Raw genomic sequence first — 24,425 nt, forward strand, 5'->3', positions numbered from 1 at the left:
CCGACAATAACATATGTTATATGCTTTTCTTTCATCACAAACATGGATAATTCTCTTTAGAATTTAAAAGGATACAGAGACATATGAAGTCGTCTTACATCGGGTAAAGACCTGGGTCCAACCAGCTGGTTATTGCCTACATTTACATTGAGTAGCAGTTGCTTTCCAAGGGTTCAGACATGGATCTCCCCAGCACCACCCAGAGATACCAGAGATTGGACCAGGAATTTTCTCCATACAAATTTTGTATTTTTTCACTGAACTTTGGCCCCTTCCATAACATCAACATTTATATCATAGCCAATGATATCATAGCCTATCATAGCCAATCCTGAAGAGCTGAGACAGCTGAAATGGGAAGACACATAGGCCAAGCCATGTGGAGCCCTTCCCCATTCTGGTCAGGTGGCTTACCAGCCATCCTTATCAAGCCAGACAAGGATCATCAGAGCAGTTATGGCTCACACCCTGACCTTGCTGTCCTCAGAATGGACAGCTGAGAAGTAACTCCTACTTACCCACCTCAAACACTACCTGCCAAAGTGACCTACCAAAATGACAGTCTAACCACACTGCATCATCCAACTTCAGCCTGGGGTAGATGAAAAATCTGCCAACTAAAGGCTGATAAAGTTGGCAGCAAAAAATTCCTACCCAGCCCTCAAAAGAGCAGCCAGCTAATCTCAGATTGTAAGGGGGGAAGGCAGGAAGGAACGCTGGTCAGAAGTGAAATGTGCATCTGGGAGCTGCCTGACCCAATGCATGCATTTGTCCCGCCTTCCCATGGAGGCTCAGCCAATCCAGGAGCTCCTCTGTCCCCAATGCATGAGTCAGGTGGGGCAAATGCATCAGCACAGGAATGTATATTAACAACCTTCTTTTAGATTTCAGTTTTAATTAGCTATATTTTAAAGATTTTCATGTTTCACTTTCCCTTTGAGTCTTCAGCTACCATTTCTCTAAGGTCAAGTAGGGCTGAAAGAACATGGTTTCTAGCAGATATGCAACAGGTTCCTTACCCCATCCTTTAGATGCCTCTTTTTCTCCAATACCAACCATTTTTCTGCTAGCAAATATTCTAATCTAGACACATATTTCCATTGCAAAGAGTGACAAATGGCTACATTGGAGGATAAGTATCTGATGGGGGAAATTAGAGGGGCCAAGCAAGACACTGGGGAAGAGGCACAGATCCTCTCACCGGATCCTTCTAAAATCCTCCCTAGCCCTTCTTTGCAAAAAAGAAGATACACAGTTAAGGTGGAACAGAGACCTTACCAAGGTTCCTTCCCTCACCTTACCTTTCCAAGGACTGTCTCAGAAAAAAAAAAGCCTGCTTGTCCTATATTATTGCACTTTATTTTTTCACTTTTTAAGGACATGGATTATGCCTGCTGACAGAATAGTCCTTGTGACAGTACCAATAGAAAAAAGTCCAAGCTAATGTGTGGCAAAGCAAAGTTTCTGGCAAAACCCCTTGATCCTTTATCAGAGTAGAATTGAAGTGCTTGGCTTTATACTGAATTAGGCTGTGGTCCTAAACATGCTTACTCAGTGAGGCTTATTTCTGAATAAACATACCTGAGTGTTGGCCTCTTAGTAGCAATCAGTTGGTCTTTCTAGCAGTCCAGTCCAACAGAACATCTTATTCACTCCTTCAGAAAGCAGAGCTCCCAGGACAGTCACCCAGAAAAATGAACCTGTGGTTCTGTGGTTGCACCCTGTATGTGGATCTCAGTGTAGGGATGGGTTGTAGCTTAGTGGAAGAGCACATATTTTGCATGCAGAAGGCCCCGGGTCCAATCTCTGGCATTTCTAGGTTGGGTTAGGAAGGACTCCTGTCCATGGTCTTGTCACCATTTTAACTTAGTGGGAAACTTGTGTGGAGCCCAGGTCTCCCAGGATCCAAGCCCACACAAACCTTTCCCTGCTATAACCACAGCAGTTCCCCTCTTTGTAGGAAGGGGAGAAACCAGGAGACAATCAAGTAAAAACTAGGAAAATCATATTAAACTGTTTTATGGACATTTTAAGTAATATAACCTATCCTTTTTGAGCTGGATTCCCATCAAAGTCACCTGAATTTGAGTGAACAGGGGGATGTAATGTGGTGGTTCCATGCAAGCTTTTAACATGTAATTTTCACTTGTCAACATCTGTTCTAGACATTTTTATTACCAATGACAGGGCCAATTTGGGTAAAATGTATTTTATGAATGCATATACCTTCTTCTATAAAATACTTTTACTTTGTGCTGAATGTTGCATTTAAAGATTTGTGAATGCTGACAGAAGTATTTGGCTTTACTAGAAAGAATGAAACAGGTATACATTAAAAGAGAGAGAGAGAGAGAGAGAGAGAGAGCTGATATTTTAAGTATATTAATGATTCTACCGATCATCACATTTGGATAGTTCTCTACTAAAGGGGCTCATGTAATAACATTTATTGATACACTTTGTCTACTGTAGGGTTTTCCTCTTGGACTTCATGGGCTAGGCTTCTTTAGTAAGGAAACTGGTTTCAATGATGCTATAATTTTTCATTATATTATGCATGAAGTCAAAAGACTGAACCCCAGCACAGTTCTTCCCCGCATTTACTTCTCACTATCACTTTAGGAGCCCACATAATCAACATTCTGTGTCCCTTGGCTGTCTGCAGCTTGCATGGCTTTCTGTCTCATTTCCCTCCACTTTTGTGGAGTCACCCAGGACAGGTGACAGCATCTGGAACGGTCTGCTCCATTCTGTGCATCACCACCACAGAAATCCTGAATGTTGTGACCAGATACCTTCAGACTCATGTGGTTGGATAGGACTTCTAGTTCCCATGAACAAGACCACCCAGAATCTTCTTTCCTTCTGTGGATTTTTCACATACAGTGAAAGTCCTTCCCTGTGCCTCAGAAGGCTTCCCAGGCATGGAAGCGCCTTCCAGTCGCGCCCAGAAGCTTCCTGAGGTACAGGAAGGCCTCAGAAGGTCTTCAGGGCATGACTGAAAGGTACTTCTGGTTTGCAGAAAAAATGGAAGTGACTTCCAGTTGCATCTGGGAGGTCCTCTGAGGCCCTCCAGCCACTGGCTCAGCATCCATGGATATTCAAATGCACAGATACCAAGCCTGTGGATAAGGAAGGCCCATTTTATGTACAGTTAGAGTTCCACTAGTTTGTATCTTAAGAAAGTTTGGATTTCTAAGGCCTATTGAAATTAATTAATATGTTATGCATAATTAACTTGTCTCACTGGTGATTAGTCCACGTTCTTAGGATAAAATCCATTTTCCTTAGGAATTCCTTCCACACAGATGAATGCATTTTTTTTTTCTTCCTGGATGATGGCGTGATAAATAAGAATACCACTGAAGCAAGCTACGAGAGGGCTTTCCCATTTCTGTTAAAAGAATGAAGCTACACGTTCTGTATCAAAATTGGATTGCTTAGATCAGGGGTGCTCAAACTTTCAACTTTAGGGATGCTGGACCTTTAACAAGTGTATAGAAGAGAGAATTTCAGCAGGTGTAGCTTGTCATCTGTGGGATGACAAGTTGCACCTGCTCAATTCTCTCTTCTATACACTTGTTAAAGCTCCAGCATCCCTAAAGTTGAAAGTTTGAGCACCCCTGGCTTAGATTCTCTCACAGTTAATTTAGTTTGCTTGCTTACAGTGAGCCTTTTGCATGTATAAGTGCTGTAGGATCCAGATCTTGGCTACTGGGAAGGACTGACAGTACAATCCTATGCATGTCTAAACAGAAGTCTCATTGAGTTCAGTGGGGCTCACTCCTAAGTAAGTGTTCATAGGACTGTTGCCTGAGAGGGGATTTCTTATAGCAGAACTTCTTGCGGACGGATTGAGAGGATATCTGTAGAAAGAATCTGATTATGCTTCTCAGCAGTTCAGGTCAGAATGACAGATCACAGTAGCCTGAATGGCTTATTATGACCTGTCTCTCTTTGCGGTATTTTCCTATATACATGACACTCAGTAATTTTATGCTGAGTACTCGGATATGCTGATGATTGCCTATGGAGTTAAAACAGAGTAGAAAAGTGTCAAATGAAATTAAAATGACCCAGAAGCTGATTATTATTGAACCTTGTTTCCCTGTGTGATCAAGAGGCAGTCTAGCTTTGGACATAGATTCATTTCTTAATAGGTGCTACTTCATGTGCATGTGTGTGTTTGTGCCACAAAGAGTACCTGTTGTGGTGTCACCTGGATCCAGCCTGGATGGCTGGGAGCTTCCCAGGAGCAGAGGTCTCCCCTGGGGTAGAGGCCTCCTTGGGAGTAAGACCCGAGTATTACTGCCAATGCAGCTGTAGTTGATCCAACATCTGAGAGCATAAACCATACACCACTCAAAATGTCATTTCTGAGATAAAGGATTGGGCTGTCCAATTGCTCCTTGAAACTAATAGGCAATGTAACTATTATAATGTGTCCCCATTCATTTCAATATTTTATTTTTTTATATATTAGACTTGATGCTACCATGGTAAGTGACTGCATCTGGGGAAATGTTACAGATCTCTACTTTAACAAGCTACTATGAATATGCTTTTAACAATGATAGTACTCTGGGTAAGTGTGGATAGGATTGCAGCCTAGGTTTGTTAAAAATTTTCCTGCTTGATGATATCATTTCTGGTCATGACATCACTTCCAGTGGGTCCTGACAGATTCTCATTCTAAAAAGTGGGTGCCAGTGCTAATTGGGTGAGAACCACTGATCTAATCAATTTAAAGGTTACAGCCCACATATCATGTACATTACCTACTACTATAGGATATCTGAGGCAATCTTGTTCCGGTATATAATATTTTAAATAAAAACATAAATAAATGAAGGCAGAGGGGGATAAAAGGAAGGTTCTGCAGCAATTTTGTGTTGCATTCTGGTGGCTTCACATTCCCCTTTGCCTGGCCTGACCACCAGCCAAGGCACGTTTGCTTACTTGCAAATAAACACGACCATGAGGCTTAGTTTGCTTTCCATAGGGCTCAATACATTTGTCTGCTTGAAGTGAGGGACTTGCTTCTCAGGTGTTTTTGGGGGTTGCCTTCATTGGATCAGGAGCATTCCCCTGTTGTTGGATTCCTCTCAGCCTGCCCTTTCTGACGGACTAAGGCATGTTTGCCATGAGTTTACTCATAACGCATGATAATGCTCAGTTTCACTTTCCATAGAGCTCCATGCAATTTTGTTCTCCAGTTTCTTGACCATAACTTTTGATAGAAAGAAGATATTTCACTCTGGTTTTTTGCATTGCATTCCGCTGGAAATTCCACATCCAATAACATGTGTGTGTGTGTGTGTGTGTGTGTGTGTGTGTGTGTATATATATATATATATATATATATATATATATGTTATATAACATGATGGGGTTACTCCTCACCACCGCGATTTTAGCGCGTCACCCCCTCAGTGTGCATCACCCCCCCCCCCGTGCACTTCACCCAGTGCGGCCCGCACCCCCCTAGCGACGCCACTGAAAGGACATCTGGTGGTGGAGCACTGCCATGTCTCTGTTATTTCCTGGGGGCAACTGTCTGACCTTGGATCTCTGGAGCAACGGCGTTTCTGCATACTCAACAATCTTATACATAGAAAAATACCAAAACATTAACCATAACATATGTTATGGACACAGAATTAATCATAATTAATATTAGCATGGCCACTCATACTGTAATTGTAACAAACTAATTATACAATTCACTTGAGCTAAGATTTTGTAATTCAGCCCTATCTCTAGTTTTCTTCAAGTTGGAAAGTATACAGATCAAAACAAATGGTGATATATAATACAAAATAACTGTAAGCCTTTTTCTTAATTGCATATTCATCATGCTCATTCTGAGTAATTACTACTTTAACCATAGCAGAAAATAACCCTAACATAGTCAATATCTGTGCTGGAATAAACAAAAAAAATATTCAAACAGGGAATTGGATTCAGTCACTTAGATAGTTTAATACATAAAACTTACCGTGACAAAACTCTACTGATTAATACAATAGAAACACCTTAAAATTCTTGTGTCCTTCTTGCCCTTTTTCTTCATGCTTAACCTTTTCTGAGTTTCCCCCTTCTCACTTTTATATCTTCCACTCCTTCTTCCTTTTCCCTTCCTTGTTCTTTTTCTTCCTTTTACCTGGTTCTCTTTTGTATCTATAATTCTACAAATGAAGCTTGTTGAATGGATCATCTCTGAACCACATGAATCATCTTATCTGTACTAGTAATGGACCTGATCTTATTTTGGTGCGGGTGTGCTGAGCGCAGAGCTTGGGGCTTTTGCCCCCTACCTCCGCCCCAAGTCTACGTACCACTGTGTACTACAGAACAAAAACTATTCCTGTTGCAAAACTGCATTTGGAAAGCAACTGCTTGGGGGTGGTGGAAAAGACTTATCCACTATTTAATTATAAATTGCACACAATGTATACAATATGCAATAGATACACTTTACTCAAGGCACAATTATATGGCAAGGTGGCTTAATGGAATAAATATCTAGACTATTCAAAGATTCCCTTCCTCTGATGGAAGGAGCTTTCTCCAGAGGAAGATAACTTTGGCTACAGTTCTCAGTTTTGGAGACCCAGCTGGGATGTCTGCTCAGACACAGAATTCTTCAGTGGCTTTTGCTAAGTCCCAGCCTGACAGGGTCAATTGCTTGTCTGTAATATGATGACTAGGTCAGGATGGTGGTGAAAGGTGGTGAAAGTACTGCAGAAAAATTTACTACCAAGAATAAAACATCTCATTGAAAAGACTGATAATAAAAATAAAACATCACAATTACACAGATGTTGGCATCCTTCAGTCTTGGAAGACTATGGTATCGCGCTCTGAATAGTGGTTCTGGAACAGTGTCCTCTCCAGCGCGCAAAGCCTGGGTAAAGTAGATATGGAGGATAGACTGCTACCCATGCAGCAAATCCCCCCTCTCCACGTCGCTGAAATGGTCCAATGGAAAGACAGAAGCCAATACGGTTGGTTCCAGCAGCGTTGCAGGAGTTGCCAGAACGTGACTGTGTTCAGTCATGAACTGCCTCAGGGACTCCAGATTTTGCCTCAAGGTTGACTCCTGAAGCCTTTTCCATAACTGGATGTAGCCACAAGGTAGTGGAGGTTTGGGATCAGAGTTTTCCTTCTCTCAGATGAGCTGCCTTCCCAGGCTAATGAGTCCCATCTACCCAGTGGCTGTTTAGTTGCCTCTTATGACAAGTACAGCCAAACTGAGGGCCTATTCTTATCCCCAGCCCCCAGGGAAGAGACTTGCACGTGAATTGGATTAAAATGATGGAGAGATGCACATAGTCAGCTTCACTCTCTCTCTTCTCAGATTCCATCTTGCTCCAATGGTAGGACAAAAGTTGAGACGGTTGGAGATGGGCTGGGCGCAGTGGTTGACCAGGGCAACTTTCGTGTCTTGCCGTGCTCTTAGCATACCACATCACTTGCAGAAACCGCCTTCATGTGCATGGGCACAGCCAAGCACCATGGCCTGTGCTGCATCCCGTGCAGCTCAGAAGGCAGCTGCAAGTCTCCTTGGAGTAAGGGGATATATTTCCCTTTAGCCTGAGTAATGCCCCAGCCACTACTACGGGCCTCCTCAAATCCATGCAAGCTATACCATTGGGGCAAATCCAGGAAGCCCCGTGTAGAATTGCCTAACTGGGGAAAGGGGTTTGGATGCAGTGTGTGTTATTTCCATTGTCAATCCCACCCCCCTCCTGGGCCCAATCTTCCCCTCACTCCACCATCCCTGCCCAAAAATGCCCCCCTGCCTCCAACATTCCCTCCTGCCACCCTACCCCAGCCACTGTGCCACCTGTACTGGCTGGTGCTGGGGTTAGATGCGGCTTTGCACGCTGGCACAGGCCTTCATGCCAGCCCAGCCAACTCATGAGTAGCCTCAAACATGCCTTATGGCACATAAAGTAGCCTTATGGCACATTATGGCACATTTATGACACTCTGAGTTGTCAAAAGTGAACATTGGAAATCTGTGGCTAGATGTTTTATAACGGTGATTGTGGGGTAAGCTCATCAAAGACCTTCCTTGAATGTCTTGAAAACCCTTGATGGACCATCCTTGGCTCAAGATAGGTGCCTCTTTTGTCCAACCCCTGCCAAGCATCCAGCCACGGATTTCTCGACATCTTAGGAGGCCATGGCCTCAATTAGCTTGCAGCTCTTGATCAAATTTTACAATGAAGTAGGTGAGGGAAGCTATGCTGAAGTGACTTCTTTTGTGTCATGAATGCCTTTGTTTACTCCAAAGTCAGGAATCTTCTAGGATGTGGCTTTGCTTACAGTTTGGGCTGTTGACCAAGCAAGGTTCAGTGGGTCATGGCATTTCCCAAAAAGCAGGCTAGACTTCTCTGAAGCCAGCCAGGGAGAGCAGTGAGGTTGCTCTGCTCTGCAAAACCAAAATTTGACCTTTTGCATGGAACCTGATGTTTCTTTGGCCATCAGTAAATGCAAATGGCAAGCAAATAGCACAAAACTGGACTGGATCATGCTCTCATGGCATTGTAATGGAAGATCAGAAGATCATCAGGTGGATGATGTGGTGTTGACAGTGATCCCATGTTTTGGCAGCTGGTTGATAGTTCTAGGAAGGGCAGGGCTGGCTCCACAGCTGTAATCAATCAAGGCCAATGGAGACCTGGATGGACACCTCAGCTTCATTTGACCTTGATGGGACTTTGAATGAGCTAATGAGGTAGCTCAAAGCTGAGCTGCATTTGGATAATGGGACATACAGGATTAAAAGGCAGCTTCTAAAGGAGCAAAGACCTGACCAGTGGGACCCCAGACCAGATGCTACCTGACCCAGACCTACAGGAGAAGGGGACTGCCAGGACCCTGCTGGAGGACACAGAAGAGAGGACTGCCAGGACCCTGCTGGAGGAGACACTCTGCTGGAGAGGACACTGCTGGCGAGGAGGGACTCTGCTGCAGAAGACTGAATTGGGAAGACTGGACTGTGCTTTGGAGATTAGACCGTGGACTTGGACTGGAGGCTTTGGACCTTTATCCACTGAGTTAAGTGGAGTTTTGGGGAGGGAAAGTCTCTGGACAAGAGGACTTGTAGGGAGTGTCTGTGTTTGTAGCAATAAATTTGGTTAATTGCTATAGATAAGGAGTTCTGTGTTCATTCCTTTGCACACCACAGCTGTTGTTTCTAGAGATAAGAGAGGGTGTTAATTAGCAAAAAAAGTGGGCATTAGAAGGGAGACGAGATACTTTGGATGAAAAATTGGAGTAGTCGGCAGGATAGGGAAAATTGGGATAGGACAAATTGGCATAGTCGGCAGGATTGCAAGACAGACATGCAGCCAGCATCACATCACACGCAGATGCATACAAAATGAGTCAGGCAGCAAAAGGGACTTACGTACACAAGCTCAGACCAGTGGAAGGGTATTGATTGTATGGGTGGCATCAGTAGCATAGCCAGAGGGGGGTGATGGCACAGTAAGTATTGCAGGCACCACAACACACTATGTAAGCAGCTCCTTGCACTCGCCATTGGAGCCTTTGGGGCAGTGGTGGTGATGCACAGGAGCTTGCTTTCAGTGAGCACCTGCATGTCGCTATTGCTTTCCCAATGGCTCTGGTGGTGAGTGGGTAGGGTGCTTACATGAGACTGCAGCTCCTGCTGTATTTACTGTGCCGCCCTGCCTCTTGCTATGCTACTGGGCAGGAGGTCTAGTCTAGAGGGTAGAGCCTCCGTCTGCCTGAAGATAACATCCACAAGGTCGCCAGTTCGAGGCCACCAGCACCGTGCGACCTTGGAGCAGCTGACAAGCTGAAGTCGAGCAATTCCATCTGCTCGGAGCGTGGGAGGATGGAGGCCAGAATGTGAAGCCAGATCGGAATGAAACACCTTGAATGTAGTCGTTCTTGAAAGAAAGAACCTTCTTTGAAATTGTAAAAATCCCTATTTAATAGGGATTTAATAAAGCCTGCCTATGTAAACCGCCTTGAATAAAGTCTTGAATAAAGACCAAGAAAGGCGGTATATAAATACCTATTATTATTATTATTATTATTATTATTATTATTATTATTATTATTATTATTATTAGAGGGTAGAGTCTCCGTTAGCCCGAAGATAACATCGCCAGTTCAAGGCCACCGGCAGCTCCATGAATGGCAAGGCCTTGAAGCAGCTGACAAGCCCAGCTGAGTTATTCCACCTGCTCTTTGGTGTGAGCAAAGAAGCGTCTTGGCTGCCCTTCATGTGAGAGATGAAGGAGCTGCTTGTCAGCCAGTGTGGGAGGCAACTGGGGGCCAGAAGTGAGACCAAACCAGGAAGATCCATTCTGAAGTGTTGTTGGTTCTTGAAAGAGAGAACCTTTATGATTGTAAAAATCCCCTTGAGGGATTTAGAAACGCCTGCCTATGTAAACTGCCTTGAATAAAGTCAGAGGAGTAATCTGCTGACCAGAAAGGTTGTATATAAATACCTAGTTATTATTATTATATTGGGATCACAATCCTGAACCAGGAGCAGCTGTCTTCAAGCAAGCTTCAGATTGTCTCCATAAATGTCTACTATAGTGTTTTGTGTGTGCTTGTATTTGTTGTTTGAAAGATCTTTCTCTTGCAGCATTGATCACCCAGTTGGTTTTAGTTTATGTGTAGTAGAAGCTAATTACTATGTTCATTTTTAAATTATCATGTTTGCTTTCCTTCTATTTTCCTTGCTGCACCACTTTATCATGGCTGCTATGAAGGTAACTATATATATTGGGTGCCAAATGAATTAAGACTTTTCCTTCAGAGGTTGATAATTTGTCTCTTTGTTGACTCATGCCTGGGGGTCATGAAGGAGGAGATCTACTGCTATTGATAGTTCCTTTTCAAAGAGCCAGCTGTCTTTGTTTGCTTAGATAAATGAATGTAATTTGGTTTTAGACAATGTTTCTCATTCAACATATCCCCTATTACATTAGAGCAATGAGGTTCCATATTTACTTATAGATCCTCTGTGTAGATCTTGCCGCTGTTTAATTTTCTGCAGAAAAATATGGTCATATTATATTGGGGCTTGTGTGTTCATTTCCCCTTTGATGTATTGTTTTGCCTTTTTTTTTCTCCTCTAGTGAAATGCACTGAGAGTTGGAAAGTGCTGGGTAAATATTAAACATTAAACAGCAATTATGCACTTTTAAACTTAGTTTCTGTTGACAGACTGATGCTAATGTGGTGCTGTCAAACTGATGGTTGATATAAAATCTCCTTTGGCAAAAGGAGTCACAAAGCTTTTGATATGTCAGGCACTTGGTAGCCCAATAAGCATCAAAGCAGTCGTCTTCCACAACTGCATATATGAGCACAAAAGCTGGTATTAGGTATGAACATAGGCGGCCCTGCATGAGTCCACTGTGCCACCTTGTTGCCACAGCTGCCTTCACTGGAATACACGCTTCTCCCCCCCCCCCCCCAGGAAAAAAAGTCATTGCATGGTAGTTTCCCCAAAACAGGATGGGAATGAATGCTCAGAGAAGGAGTGCTTCCTTACCCCCTTCCCTTGCTTCATCCTTGCATGACATTTAAAGGATGTATTTCTCTTTAAATGCTGCATGAGAGCAAGGTGAGGGGCAGCAAAGCAATCCTTTCTTGAGTGACATTTGAAGGGATATGGTCCCTTTAAATGCCATGCAAGGAAGGAAGAAGGTAGAAAAATGGATGGATCAGATTCCCACTAACCTTTAATGAGCAGGAAGTTGAGCAATGCAGCTTGAATCTGTGCCAAGCTGGAGAGAGGCAGCAACAGATTTGGGGTGAAGGGCACTGTCACTCTGACTCCGTCCCCTGCACTCAGGGTGACCTGCACTTGGAACTGTCTTCTATTGTATCTGGTCTCCCTGCCTGCACTCAACAGAAGCCTTATCAGCTACTACAGGGGTGCCCAAACCCCGGCCCTGGGGCTGCTTGTGGCTCTCAGGGACTCCTAATCTGGCCCTCAGGGAACCCCCAGTCTCCAATGAGCCTCTGGCCCTCCAGAGACTTGCTGGAGCCCACGCTGGCCTGATGCAACTGCTCTCAATGTGACAGCCAACTGTTAGATCTCTTGCGTGAGCTGTGGGACGAGGGCTCCCTTCACTGCTTGCTGTGATGCAGCAGCGGCAGCAAAGGAAAGACTGGTCTTGCTTTGTGCAAGGCCTTTATGGGCCCTGAGCTACTACAAGACATTCATTCAGTCATACAAGTTCCATCTCTAATCTATTCATTTATGTAAATTTATTCAAATTTGAAATGTAAATTAATTCTTTTTTCCCCAGGCCCCCGGCACAGTGTCAGAGAGATGATGAGGCCCTCCTGCCAAAAAATTTGGACACCCCTGAGCTACTACATGGCTGAGTGGCCCTGGGTATGAACTTCAGCTTTTAGAGAGTTCTCAGTTTCTATCGTACTTTTCATAAAGATTCAGAGTGTCATTCAAATAAAAGATTTAAAAAAAACAACAACCAGAATGCACAATAACACAATATCCTTCCCCAAATAGATTAAAATACAGCAGAAACCAGTAATTAATACATTACATAAAAATGTAATACTGTATAAAGGGGTGGGGACTCTAAAAAAGAAAAACACATTATAGTTCTGTTTAAAAAACAGCAAGTGAGCAAGACATTCATATCTTTCTGAGGAAAGTTTTATATAACTGTGGTGCTGCTGTAGAGAAGGCCTGTCCCTCCACTAAAAGAGGGCCAGAGAGCAGAGTCTCTGGCAGATCTCAGGTTAGGCAGGTTAATATAGGATTAGATAGTCTTTAAGGCAGCTTGGTACCCTCATAAATGTTCTTAAAGGTGAAAGCTGCTCTTTTTCAATGCTTGATGTACCAATCTTTTGCTCATTCTTGACATAAGGAAATGTTCAAAAGTGGTGTCTTCCTCCCATGGCATTTACCACATGATAGCATGATGCAATGAACGTAGTAAGAGCTCCCTGCTCTGAGTTGTGGTCATTCCTAGCTAAATCTTAAAGAGAAAATTGTTCTGCATTTTCTAAGGTTCAGGGTGCAGTCCTAACCTGCACTGGTACAACCAGACTACAGTGGCCTGTGCTGTATCCTATGCAGGTTGGGAGGCTGCTGGAGCTCACCTTGAGGTAAAGGATATTTTTTCCCTTTATCTTGTGTAACACTCCAGCCTGCCCTCCAGGGCTACTTGGATCAGTGCCAACTATTTAGCTGGCGCAAATCTAAACAACCCGTGTAAGGCTGTCCAGCCCAGGACTGGGAGTTAGGGTATGTTGTGTGCTGCTGCTGCCAATCCTTCCCCCTCCTGGGCCCAGTTCGCCCCATGCCACCCTACCCATGCCCAGAAATGCCCCTTCCCCATCCCCAGAATGCCCTCCTGCCACCCTCTCCCACCCCCTGTGCTGCCTGGCACAAACCTACCTTCCTCAGCCAACACAGGGCCCAGGCGAGGAATTGTGGGCCCTGTGCACCAGCCCGCTGACTTCCAAGTTGGTGCAAACATGCCTGATGGCATGTTTGTGACACTCTGGGGCTGGCGCAAGGGGCATGCAACAGCACAAGTTGTCTTTTGTATTGGGCTGTCTATCTCTGTTTCCATTAGTGCACTGGAGTGCCTGACTTGCTCCTTGCATATAGCATCGAACCTCAACCTTCCAATCACTTATACTACGTTTGCCTTCAGACACCCTTAGAAAAATCCCAGGCTCTAGTGTGAAGGAGGAGTGTTGTTGGTTCATAATGTCATGTATCATAGTTTATACATTTAAAGAAGGATCACCACTGATCACATTTTTATACACTGTCAAACTTATGAGCTCTTACACATATTATATAAGCACAGAATTACATCTCACAGACGAGTTAAAGTTGATATATGCAGGCTTCCATTTAGTGAATGTAATCCTCTTGGAAGCATGCATGCACCGATTCCTCTGAAATCAGTTGCAAAGTCAGTAGGAAATGGGAGCACATGGTTTGAGTTAATTTGGATTTGCAGTGATCGGAATAGAGCTCTTCTCAATGGCTTTACACAAGATAGCAAATTCTTTTCTTTCCTTAAAAAAAAAAAAAAAAAAGCTTTTACATTCCTAGTCGTTCATATCCTGCTAATTCAGTGAAAAGCACCCACTGCTGGACTTGTGACAAATGGGATTACAAAGATGGTTTATTCAGCGATTGTATTATGTCTGAAAGGTCTTTCTAAAGCTAAACCTGTCACTGCAGTGGGAAGCACTAATTGCCCATTTGCTGTGGTAACCTTTTCAACTGGACAGCATCTCAAATCTGATTTAAATTTGACAGCTCTCGCCTTTTTTTTTCTTTTTTAAATTATGGTGTGCTTGCAAGGAAAGAATGCCCAGTGGTGTGAAGCACTAAATATAGCTGGAAGGGGAGTCCTGTACTCTATAGGGTGGATGAAATCTCTTGTCCATTAACTTTATTTCCTCTTGCCGGATGCAGAGCACAGTGCGCACCCAGATGCAAGCATCCAGTGATAACCCCGTTCACAATGCACAATTTGATGGGAGATGAACATTCCCATTCATCGGGTTATATGCTAAGGAGCACATGCAGAAAGAAGGATAGCAATTTGCCATGTTCCGCATGAATTTGTGTACGCATACAATATTTGGAACATTTTATGTACAGTATTCTGCAGTGTGTTCTACACACAAGAACCCTGGGAGCAATCCTATGTTACACAAGTAGGAAGATAATTTAGGATGCAACCTATTGCCTCAAATCACTGGTCATTCACAGCACCTTCTTGACTATCTCATGCAATAAAACCTGGATGAGAGCCAAGAGCTGTGTGTGCATATCAAGCCACAAATGTGTGCGTATCACAGAATGGATAAGGACTTAGATCAGCAGTTTTCAACCAATGTGCCATGGCACATTGGTGTGCCACAAATGGTCCGCAAGTGTGCCATGGGAGTTTGGGGAGAGGGTCATTTATTAGTAGGTCCATTGGAGGATGTGAGCCCCCTACTGGCAGTATGGTCTGCCTTGTCAACTGTCAAAAAACCGATGTGCATATTGACAAATTTAGCACTAAATTTAGCACCCAAATTCAGTGTGCCATGAGATGAAAAAAATGGAAAAGCCTTCTCTAGATGGATTTAATCATGCTAAATACAGGGCGCTCCCATATCCGCGAATCCCATATCAGTGGATCCACTTATCTGCAGATACATGCACACATGCACCCCTCGCACACACTTGTTCTGGAAGGTCCTCTGGACCCAGCAGAGGCCGTGGACATCTGTCTGTGGCCTCTGCCAGGCTCAGACTGAGACCAGCATTAAAAAACGCTATTTCCGGTTTCTCTGTGAAACTGGAAGTGATGTTTTAATGCCTTATAAGGTATTGGGATGCCCAGGGAAGCCTCAGAGGGCTTCCCCAGGCCTCTTAACGTCTTATAATGCATTTTAAGAGTCACTTCCAGTTTCACAGAGAAACCAGAATTAGCTTTTTTTTTTTAATTGCTGGGCTCAGAGGACCCTCTAGACTAGAGGCAAAGGGAGCAGAGTTTCCCTCACATCCAGAGGATGGGGGTTGGGGGCATTTGCAGGTATCATGTATACAGGATGTTTATGTGCAGAGGATTAACAATTGTTCAATCTTAATTTTAGGCATGTCTTTTTGGTTTTGCTGTATGAGGAACCTGTTGCTGAAATGTACATGCTATAAACAGATTGCAATGTGGGTGAAGCACAAGGGCAAATGGGCTGTGAACTGGGAAAGTTTCAGTTCAGATCTTGTCTCCCAGATGAACCTGCTGGATGGCCTTAGGCAAATCATAAGCTCTTTGTCTCAACCACCCTCATCTGCCATCTGGGAGTAAAAACACTGGTGTACCTTATAAAGATGTGGTAAGGATTACTGGTACAATGATTCTGAAGTGTTGGGATAATAGATGCCAGCTTGGCCCCATTCACAATGTATATTTTGGATAAATGATGCTTCTCTGTAAACCGCTTTGTGAACTTTTAGTTGAAAAGCGGTATATAAATACTGTTAATAACAACAACAACAACAACAACAACAACAAATCCATCATTTGAATAAGTGCTGCCAGTTATAAGTGTCTTGTGAGTGACAGTATCTCAATCGTTGAATGCCTGAGAAGACCTTTCCTTTTGCCACTTTTTTGATAGTCACATTCTGAAGTGTTAAAAAAAAAATAGTAAGAGCAGCACAGATGTATTCAACTGTACAGGTTTCAGGAGGGGATTTGTGAAATGCAAAGAAGATGACTCCCAGAGCTTGGTGAGATGTATGCCATTTACTGCTTTGATTCTCAAAAACATGTGACCCGGTTTGGGGGGGGGGCACCTTCTTATTTTTCCCATTGGACATTTCAAGCAAAAGACTAATCAAGAAATATTCCATTCATAAAAACCATCCATCTGTCACAATGTTTTATACAATATGCTATAGTCTACAATATTCTTTGTTGTTCATTATGAAGCCAACAGATGTTAATTTTTAAAGAAAAGACATACTGCATTAATATCCTGCTGGGAAACAGACAAGCTAAACAGTGAATTACATACACATGGGCAAATCTAGACACCCTTGAGAGAGGTTTTTCTTTCATTTTTGTAGATTGGGCTGTGGGGCTGAGTGAAGGGCAACAGGTTTGGGTGTTGTGCTCTACCACACACTGCATAGAGAATGTACCACACACTACATACCATGCATACTGATAAAAGAGTGGCAGGACCAAAGTTAGGAAGTGAATACCTTGTGTCAGACAGGGAATGGAAAGGACTGCACCCAGGAAGCTACCATATACTATCCGGCAGCAGCTTTACAGCTCAGACCAGTAGCAGAGTTGGGGGAGGGCGGAGCTGTAAGTGCCACAAAGCTCCAAAACTCACAGTGCAAACCGCCTCTCTCCCTCGCTCTCTGAGCCATTCCGAGGAGCAAAAGAAATGTGGAAGCTTCTCTTCCACATTGCTTTTGCCCCCAGACAGGCTCCAAGACCAAGGGGAAGGGCAGTTTACACAGTGAGTTTCAGAGCTGTGCGGCACTTACAGCTGTTCCCCCCCCCCGCTCCACTACTGACTCAGACAGCATCTTTACCAGCACTAATTCAAGATACCAGGGTGTGATCTTAGGATCACTGCATGGACTTTGCCACAAAGCTACAGTACTGGCAAGCTGGCAACTTTTTCCTGAGCTAACATCTTTCTGGTGAGAAAACTAGGCATGGAGCAGTAAGCAGGTAAAAGGACTGTGCTACTTCTCTGATTCTCAAAAAGAGAGTGTGCAAAAAGCAATCAGTGGGAGCACTGTTAGGTTTATGATGGAGTCACATTTACACAGTATGTGGCTGGCTTGGCTTTCTTTTCTTTTGGAGCAAGAATAGGCACAGGTTGCCTGGCAGACACTTCACAGATTATCTTGGAATAGACAAGGTAGAAGACTTTCTGGCCTTTTCTGAATGCCCTTTTATCTTCTATGGTGGGCTAAAAGCAGTAATAAGACAGATCTGGGAAAGAAAATTAATATGGGTTTCGCCATATTTTGGGGGCGATGCGTTTGTTTTTGGCTAAGTGACCTGCTTAAGTAAGAAAGTATGGCTTTAGGTAAGATGTAACAATATTATCCAAGTGAAATGTTTGGGAAGTTAAAGGAAGTTAAGCAATTCAAAGAGAAATATTAATCGCACTAAAGATATTCCCTCTGGGAGGGTTCCTGACAGCAAGAAATTCAATTTGGCACATGTCAGTTCATCACAAAGGCTTCATCTCTCCTTCCCCCCCCACCTCACTTGCAAAGTTACATTACTTTTAACTGTTTCAACAATATAAATTGCCCTAATGAAGACAGAACTACTAGGCTCTTGATATTTTAAACAACCAGATTATCTTCAGCAGTGACAGCTAATCACAATCACAAATTAAATTTATCAGTTTGAGTTACTTGATTGTAGCTATAATTTCTCATGCCAAAGATACCTAGCTCATTCTCTCTTTTTTTAATAAGCATTTTTAGAAACTTTTAGAACAAACAACAACATAAGAAGAGCCCCGCTGGATCAGGACAAAGGCCCATCTAGTCCAGCTTCCTGTATCTCACAGTGGCCCACCAAATGCCCCAGGAAGCACACAAGACAGCAGACACAATCTGCGTCCCGCTGCACACAATCTGTGTCCCGGTGCATCTTTTCGTATGATATCATAAAAGAAGACAGTCAAACAACACTGGTTACTATTGTACCTACCCTGTTTAAATGCCCCTGTTTGAACAAATAATCCAAAGAGCCTTGTTCTGTCCTCTGGCTGACACTGGGTATAGATAACTGGTTGAAAACTGACAGCTGAAGGGAAGAGAGGGTTACACTTGATATAGCAGATGGCTTCCTGCACTCTGTATTGCAATTGCTTCCATCTTTCTTCAATGGACCACTGACTCTAGTAAGTGCAAAATCCCAAAGAATACATCTACAATTACCTTGGTAGTAAAAAAAGAGGAGAAAAAAAAACCTGTTTGTTGTCTAACATGTCTAGAAGGACTTCATTTCTCTCTGTGGTTACAGAGAGAGACCAAAGAAAGGTAGCTGAAGAGGTTATCAGCATGACAGCAAGGTCCATTTTACAGTAAACCATTACACTAATAAGAGAATGTGCCAGACAGTGCAGCATTTGTGTTTCTGGAGATACCAAGCGCTAGCAGTGGCTCTGAAATTCATTGGAAGCCAGGCTTGTGTAGGGCTACTCACTGTCTGTTTATATGGAATGAATTTATCAGATTCTTGTTTCCGATGACTTCTGCAGATTTTTACAGGAGAGCTCTTGCAGTTGAAATAACTAGTATGCACGTAAATGTAGATGGTAACATTTGTTTGAGATCAATAAGGGCAATTACATCTTGTTGATCTCTTGAATCTTTCTGCTCATTCAAGCCAGGACACGGATTTCCTCGTTCCACACAGAAGCCCAAAATGGAGGGCCAGTTTTGAGACTGGCTGTTAATTCTCCAGCATGGTGGGATCCAAGAAAGTTTCCTTCAAGACAAGATGTACAACTACTATTTTCAGATAGGCTGCCACCACACCCTCCCTCAAATTTGTATTAATAGTGCTCCATGACCACTCTGCCAGTCCCTCCTCAGCAGCTCTTATTATTATTATAAAAATTATTAAAAATATATATGTACTTCATTTCAATAAACATCGACAAAACGTTAACAGCCACGTTGAGCAAGGCGTCAAGCAAGCACCTCACAATTCCAACAAATCTGCTTTATTGGGTAAGAGGCACTTTTTCAAGTGGGTGCTCCTTTTTTTTAGCAGGGGGAGAGTAACTGGCCCACCTCACCCCAGCACTGTCTGTTCTAGTGACTGTCTGCTGGTATTCCTTGGCATCTTTTTAGATTGTGAGCCCTTTTGGGACAGGGAGCCATTTAGTTATTTGATTTTTCTCTGTAAACCGCTTTGTGAACTTTTAGTTGAAAAGCGGTATATAAATACTGTTAATAATAATAATAATAATAAATCTGTCCACATCCTCAGGCTGTGCAAGGTAAAAAAAATCTATACCAACTGGACAAGCAGTTGTAGAGGATATATCTGGTAACTGTGGATGCCACCATGGTGGACAGAGGTGTATCTTGGATGACGCAGGAAAGTTGGGCATTCCTGGTGCCCATTGAGGAGGGGGGCCAGGTATGACTTATGGAGTGGCAGCAAAGATGATGGAGGGGAAAAAAACAGCAGAAGTGGAAGTAGGGTGGGTCCTCCTGCCCTCCCCTATGTCGGTTTGGCTCCAAAATTTAGCCATTCCGGACACTGAGGTATGTGGCAGGGGTGGCTCAGGGGGTAGCATGGTGACATGGGGTGATGTCACTGTGTCACCCCATCCAAGGTACAATTATTTTATTTATTTACTAACTTTCTACTCTGCTATATCTCCCTGAAGGGCATTTAATTCAAGGGCAATTAGGACCTGTTGTGGCTCTGATGGTGGGTGTGAGCACCTAAGAAGTTATTCCTAAGGTGAAAATGGCTTTAGTTCTTTCCTTACATTCAGATGTCCTTGTCTTCATCACCAATCTGCACTGCCCTTAGAGCTCCTATGCTTTGCTTTGTCTTCATTCATGTAGTTGCCCTTTAATGAGGGATCCCCATGGAAAGAAGCTTCACAGGAGCTCTGGTGTCCACCAAACAAGAAGCAGATGATGAAGGTACTCTCCTACCACTGCTCTTACAACTGTTATTCAAAGACATATTGCCTCTGAACCTGGATGCAGCAGGTAGCCATCATGACTAGTAGTCAATGATTGACTTACCTTCCCTGAATTTCTCCAGTTCCCTTAAAATCAGTTGCACATATAAGATTTTACAAGGTTTTCAACTTTTCAGTTTCGACTTTTCATATTTTCATTCCTTTCCTCTTTCTGCCCTTTTATCTGGACCTCACCATCTCCTGACATCCTCACCTTTCTCTCCATGCTTCTGTTTAAATAGTGTTTAAAAATGCACCTCTTCTTCCAAGCCTTTGACCTGAATTTCTCCCTCTCTGTTTCCTTTCCCCTTTTTATGTCTTGTCCCCCTTCCTTTTGGTCTTGCCTGTGGACAGGACCTTTTCTCTTAATCATTGCACAGCCCCTAGATTTTGAGGTCCTTTATAAACAATGGATATGCTTATTAAGATAAAGGCATACAGTTGCTCAATTTTCACATAAATGATCCTTCAGCCACAACTGCAGCAGCCAGAAGGACCTCATATTTATATCTACATGCAATAACTGATGGTAGTTTTTTTTAAAAGGCTATACCAGAAGATTAATGTTTTAGAGAGCCATCTTCATGCTCTGAATATTTAACACACCTTGCACTCTGCAGCTTTTATTGCATCAGGCAGTGCCAGGTTCTGTTCTACCATGTGATTTCCATGACTGGCTATAAAGTAGCATACAATAATTTACAGTCGCATTGTATGCACAAATTAGGACTTCATGAAGTCTTTTCAAAAGGCAGATCTTAATTACACTTACAAAATCGTCTTTGAAGGGAGAACACTGAGAACTGCTGCAAAATTTGAGGGTGCAAACATGACCTTTTCTTCCATTTCGTCTTTCTCGAAGCACTTTTAAAATTCAAGCTGTGTCTGATATACATATTTTAAAGTGCTGAATAAGCCAAGTAGAGCATCTCTCTGTTTTAGAATATGCAACCCTCTCACATAAAAATGAGCGAGTCTGGTCTCTTTCAGAAATCTTGGGAGATGTGTTTTAGTGGATTGCTTAATTGATTGCATCTGCTTAAATGTGCATATGAACAGAACAATACTGTTGAAGAACAAAAAAATCATACTTTGTTTTTAAGCTGATAAGCACATATGTCTGAGCAAGCAGCTGCTGGGGGAAAGCATCCCTACACACTTTAGAGAGAAGATAGTCTATGCATGTTTACTCAGAAGTAAGTCCCATTTTAGTCAGTGGGGCTTACTTCCAGGTAACTGAGGGTAGGATTGTAGCCTGCCTCTTCTAAAGTGGTGGTTCCCACATATAGTTATTGATCATATTGGTATTGATACAATAATGTTTCTAATCTTGTCCAAATAATTATGGCACCTTTTTAGTTAGTTCAGAAAAGTTGTATCCTATGTAGTGCTTCCACAATGGTATGAGTGTAAGCTATCTTCCCTTCCCTCTATTGCTCCTTGACTCCCCACCTCCCAAAATGATCCTGAGGGTGGGATGTAGCCCAGAGAGAGATCAGAGCAAGGGACAAATACCCTGAAATCACATGGAGGCAGCTTCTGGAAACATAGCTCAAGAGTCCTGTCCTGTCTCTCCCTGGCTTGGGGAGCAGATTGGGCTGTTAGTTTTCTGTGTTCAGGGTTTTAAATTGGAGTTATTCAAAAAAATATGAACAGCTACACAAACGAGTTGAACTGCAATCCTATTTAGGCTGCAATCCTGTAACACTTCCCTGGGAGTAAACCCCATTGAACACAATGAGACTTGCTTCTGAGTAGGTGTGCATTGGCCCTGTTAGATGACTATAATATGGTATCACCCCCAGGTTCTGATTGGATGATGTGGCCCTGAGCTGACACCAAGTTTCCTGTTTCAGCATAAAGCATTAGTCATTTTGCAATGATGCCCTGAAAGATTGATGAGAATAAGTCTAATTGGAGTAATGACCTTACATTTGAACATTTCTTTTGCAGTAATCCCCACTAATTTAGAGAGGTTTAAAAAAAAATCCAATAAAAACATGGAATTCTGACATGGGCAGGTCTAATTGCACTAATAATGCCGATTGGGGATGTTTTTAGGTTAATCCTTTGCCTCTTGATTGATCATCTGAGAAGGGTTAAATATTTTACTGATGAGGGCACTGTGTTTTAGCAATCTTAAAACATGGAGTGGGGGGAAGCAGGAATTGGACACCCACAAACATTTATAAAATGCTTGCTATTCCAGTTCATTTATTCTTCTGGCATAGCAAGCCAAACTTTGCTTCCTGAACTTAGACTTACAATCTCTTATTGTCTTTATTGCAACCAGCTGCTTTTTCAATATTAGTATTGATTTCTGTTATATATACAGTCTGCTTTACTGTTCAGACTGTGACTTTGACCGTTGTGCTCATTTTTGGCCTGAGGCCCCTTGCAAATCATTTTCACTGATATTCAATGAAATCTAAGCTTTTATTATTGTCTGTTGCAAGGAAAGAGGATTTCTGATCCTCTGTAAGCTTGTCTGGCCTTTCTAAATTGAGCATGCTTTTTCAGAAGCAAAGAAATCTCTCTCTCTCTCTCTCTCTCTCTCCCCCCCCCCGTGTGTGTGTGTGTGTGTGTGTGTGTGTGTGTGTGTGAGAGAGAGAGAGAGAGAGAGAGGGAGGGAGAGAGGGAGAGAGATTGAACTGGTCTTAATAGCATTTTCTCTTTCTGTTTTAGTAGCTCTGGGTGAAATGTTCAGGCCTCAAGCATTCCAGCACAGTTAGAATTACATTCATTTTGTCCTTTGCAAAGGTTAGTTTTTGGAAGTATCTGCATACATTGGTGGGGGAGCATCAGGGTTGACTAAGCCCCAGGACCCACATGCTTGGCAGGGGATATGCTGGAGGGGTATCGATAATCTATCAGGGGGCTCAGCTTTCATGGGGATGGGTTTTTTCACAGTAATCAAACAGCAGACCCATAATGGTTGGCAACCTTCAGTCTCGAAAGACTATGGTATAAGCCTACAGCACCCGGTATTCCCAGGCGGTCTCCCATCCAAGTACTAACCAGGCCTGACCCTGCTTAGCTTCCAAGATCAGATGAGATCCAGTATGTGCAGGGTAACAGTTGCTATTTACATACAATATGCACTCACATCACATACACAGAATTGTGATGGGAAAATAAATTTCAAATGCAGATATGTGTTTTGTTTTAGCTCTGTGTCTGTTTTAAAAAGCTGTGGATTCCATGGATTCTTCATCATCATTATTTATATCTTAAAATATTTGTACCTTGTTGACATCCTCTTTCCGTTGTACTTCTGTTGACATCCTCAAGACAACTGACAACAAACAGCTATGGTGTGGTGGCATGGTAAGTACTGCAGGTGCCACAACATGCCATGTAAGTGCCCCCCCCCCACTCATTGTCAGAGCTACTCCAGGCAGCAACGGCAAGGTGCAGGTGCTCCTGTGCATTCAAATTTGGCTTGCCCACTTTGCTTTGTTTTACATCCAGTCTGATGTGCTCTGGAGAACTTGAAAGCTTACACACTACTTTGTAATATTTTTATTGTTCCTAATAAAGAAACAATATATGATTTTTTTGTCCATGCAACACAATGTACAGCAACCAAGCTAAATAATAATTGTAATAATAATTTACCAGTTTCCAGTTAATTGGCTAAAAGCGCTTTCCTATCTATAAAGTATAAATCAGTTCCTGAAAGTCTAATTGAAATAATAAAGTATTTGGTAGTCTTCTGATACTTTACCAGCCAGAGCTAGAAAGGGCATCACACTGTTAACAAAACGTGACTCTTGTTATTCATCTGGGCAGGAGGTCTGGTCTAGAGGGTAGAGCCTCCAGGGTAGAGCCTCCGTTAGCCTGAAGATAACAACAGAAGGTCACCAGTTCGAGGACACTGGCAGCTCCCTGAACGACTGAGAATGGCGAGACCTTGAAGCAGCTGACAAGCTGAGCTGAATGATTCTATCTGCTCTTGGTGTGAGCAAGAAGTGTTTTGGCTACCGTCCATGTGAGAGATGGAGCTGCTTGCCAGCTTGTGTGGGAGAACTGGAGGCCAGAAGTGAGACCAAACCAGGAAGATCCATTCTGAAATGTTGTTGGTTCTTGAAAGAGAGAACCTTTGTGATTGCAAAAATCCCCTTGAGGGATTTAGAAATGCCTGCCTGTGTAAATGCACTGCCTTGAAT

At 43.0% G+C, this 24,425-nt stretch overlaps 1 pseudogene; it reads right to left on the minus strand.

Moving 5' to 3' along the window:
- Nucleotides 1-23,225: 23,225 nt before the first annotated feature.
- On the minus strand, nucleotides 23,226-23,345 carry LOC136642317 (5S ribosomal RNA; annotated as a pseudogene).
- Nucleotides 23,346-24,425: the final 1,080 nt, after the last annotated feature.

Source organism: Tiliqua scincoides, chromosome 2, assembly GCF_035046505.1.
Source record: "Tiliqua scincoides isolate rTilSci1 chromosome 2, rTilSci1.hap2, whole genome shotgun sequence".
Classification (NCBI taxonomy): Eukaryota; Metazoa; Chordata; class Lepidosauria; order Squamata; family Scincidae; genus Tiliqua; species Tiliqua scincoides.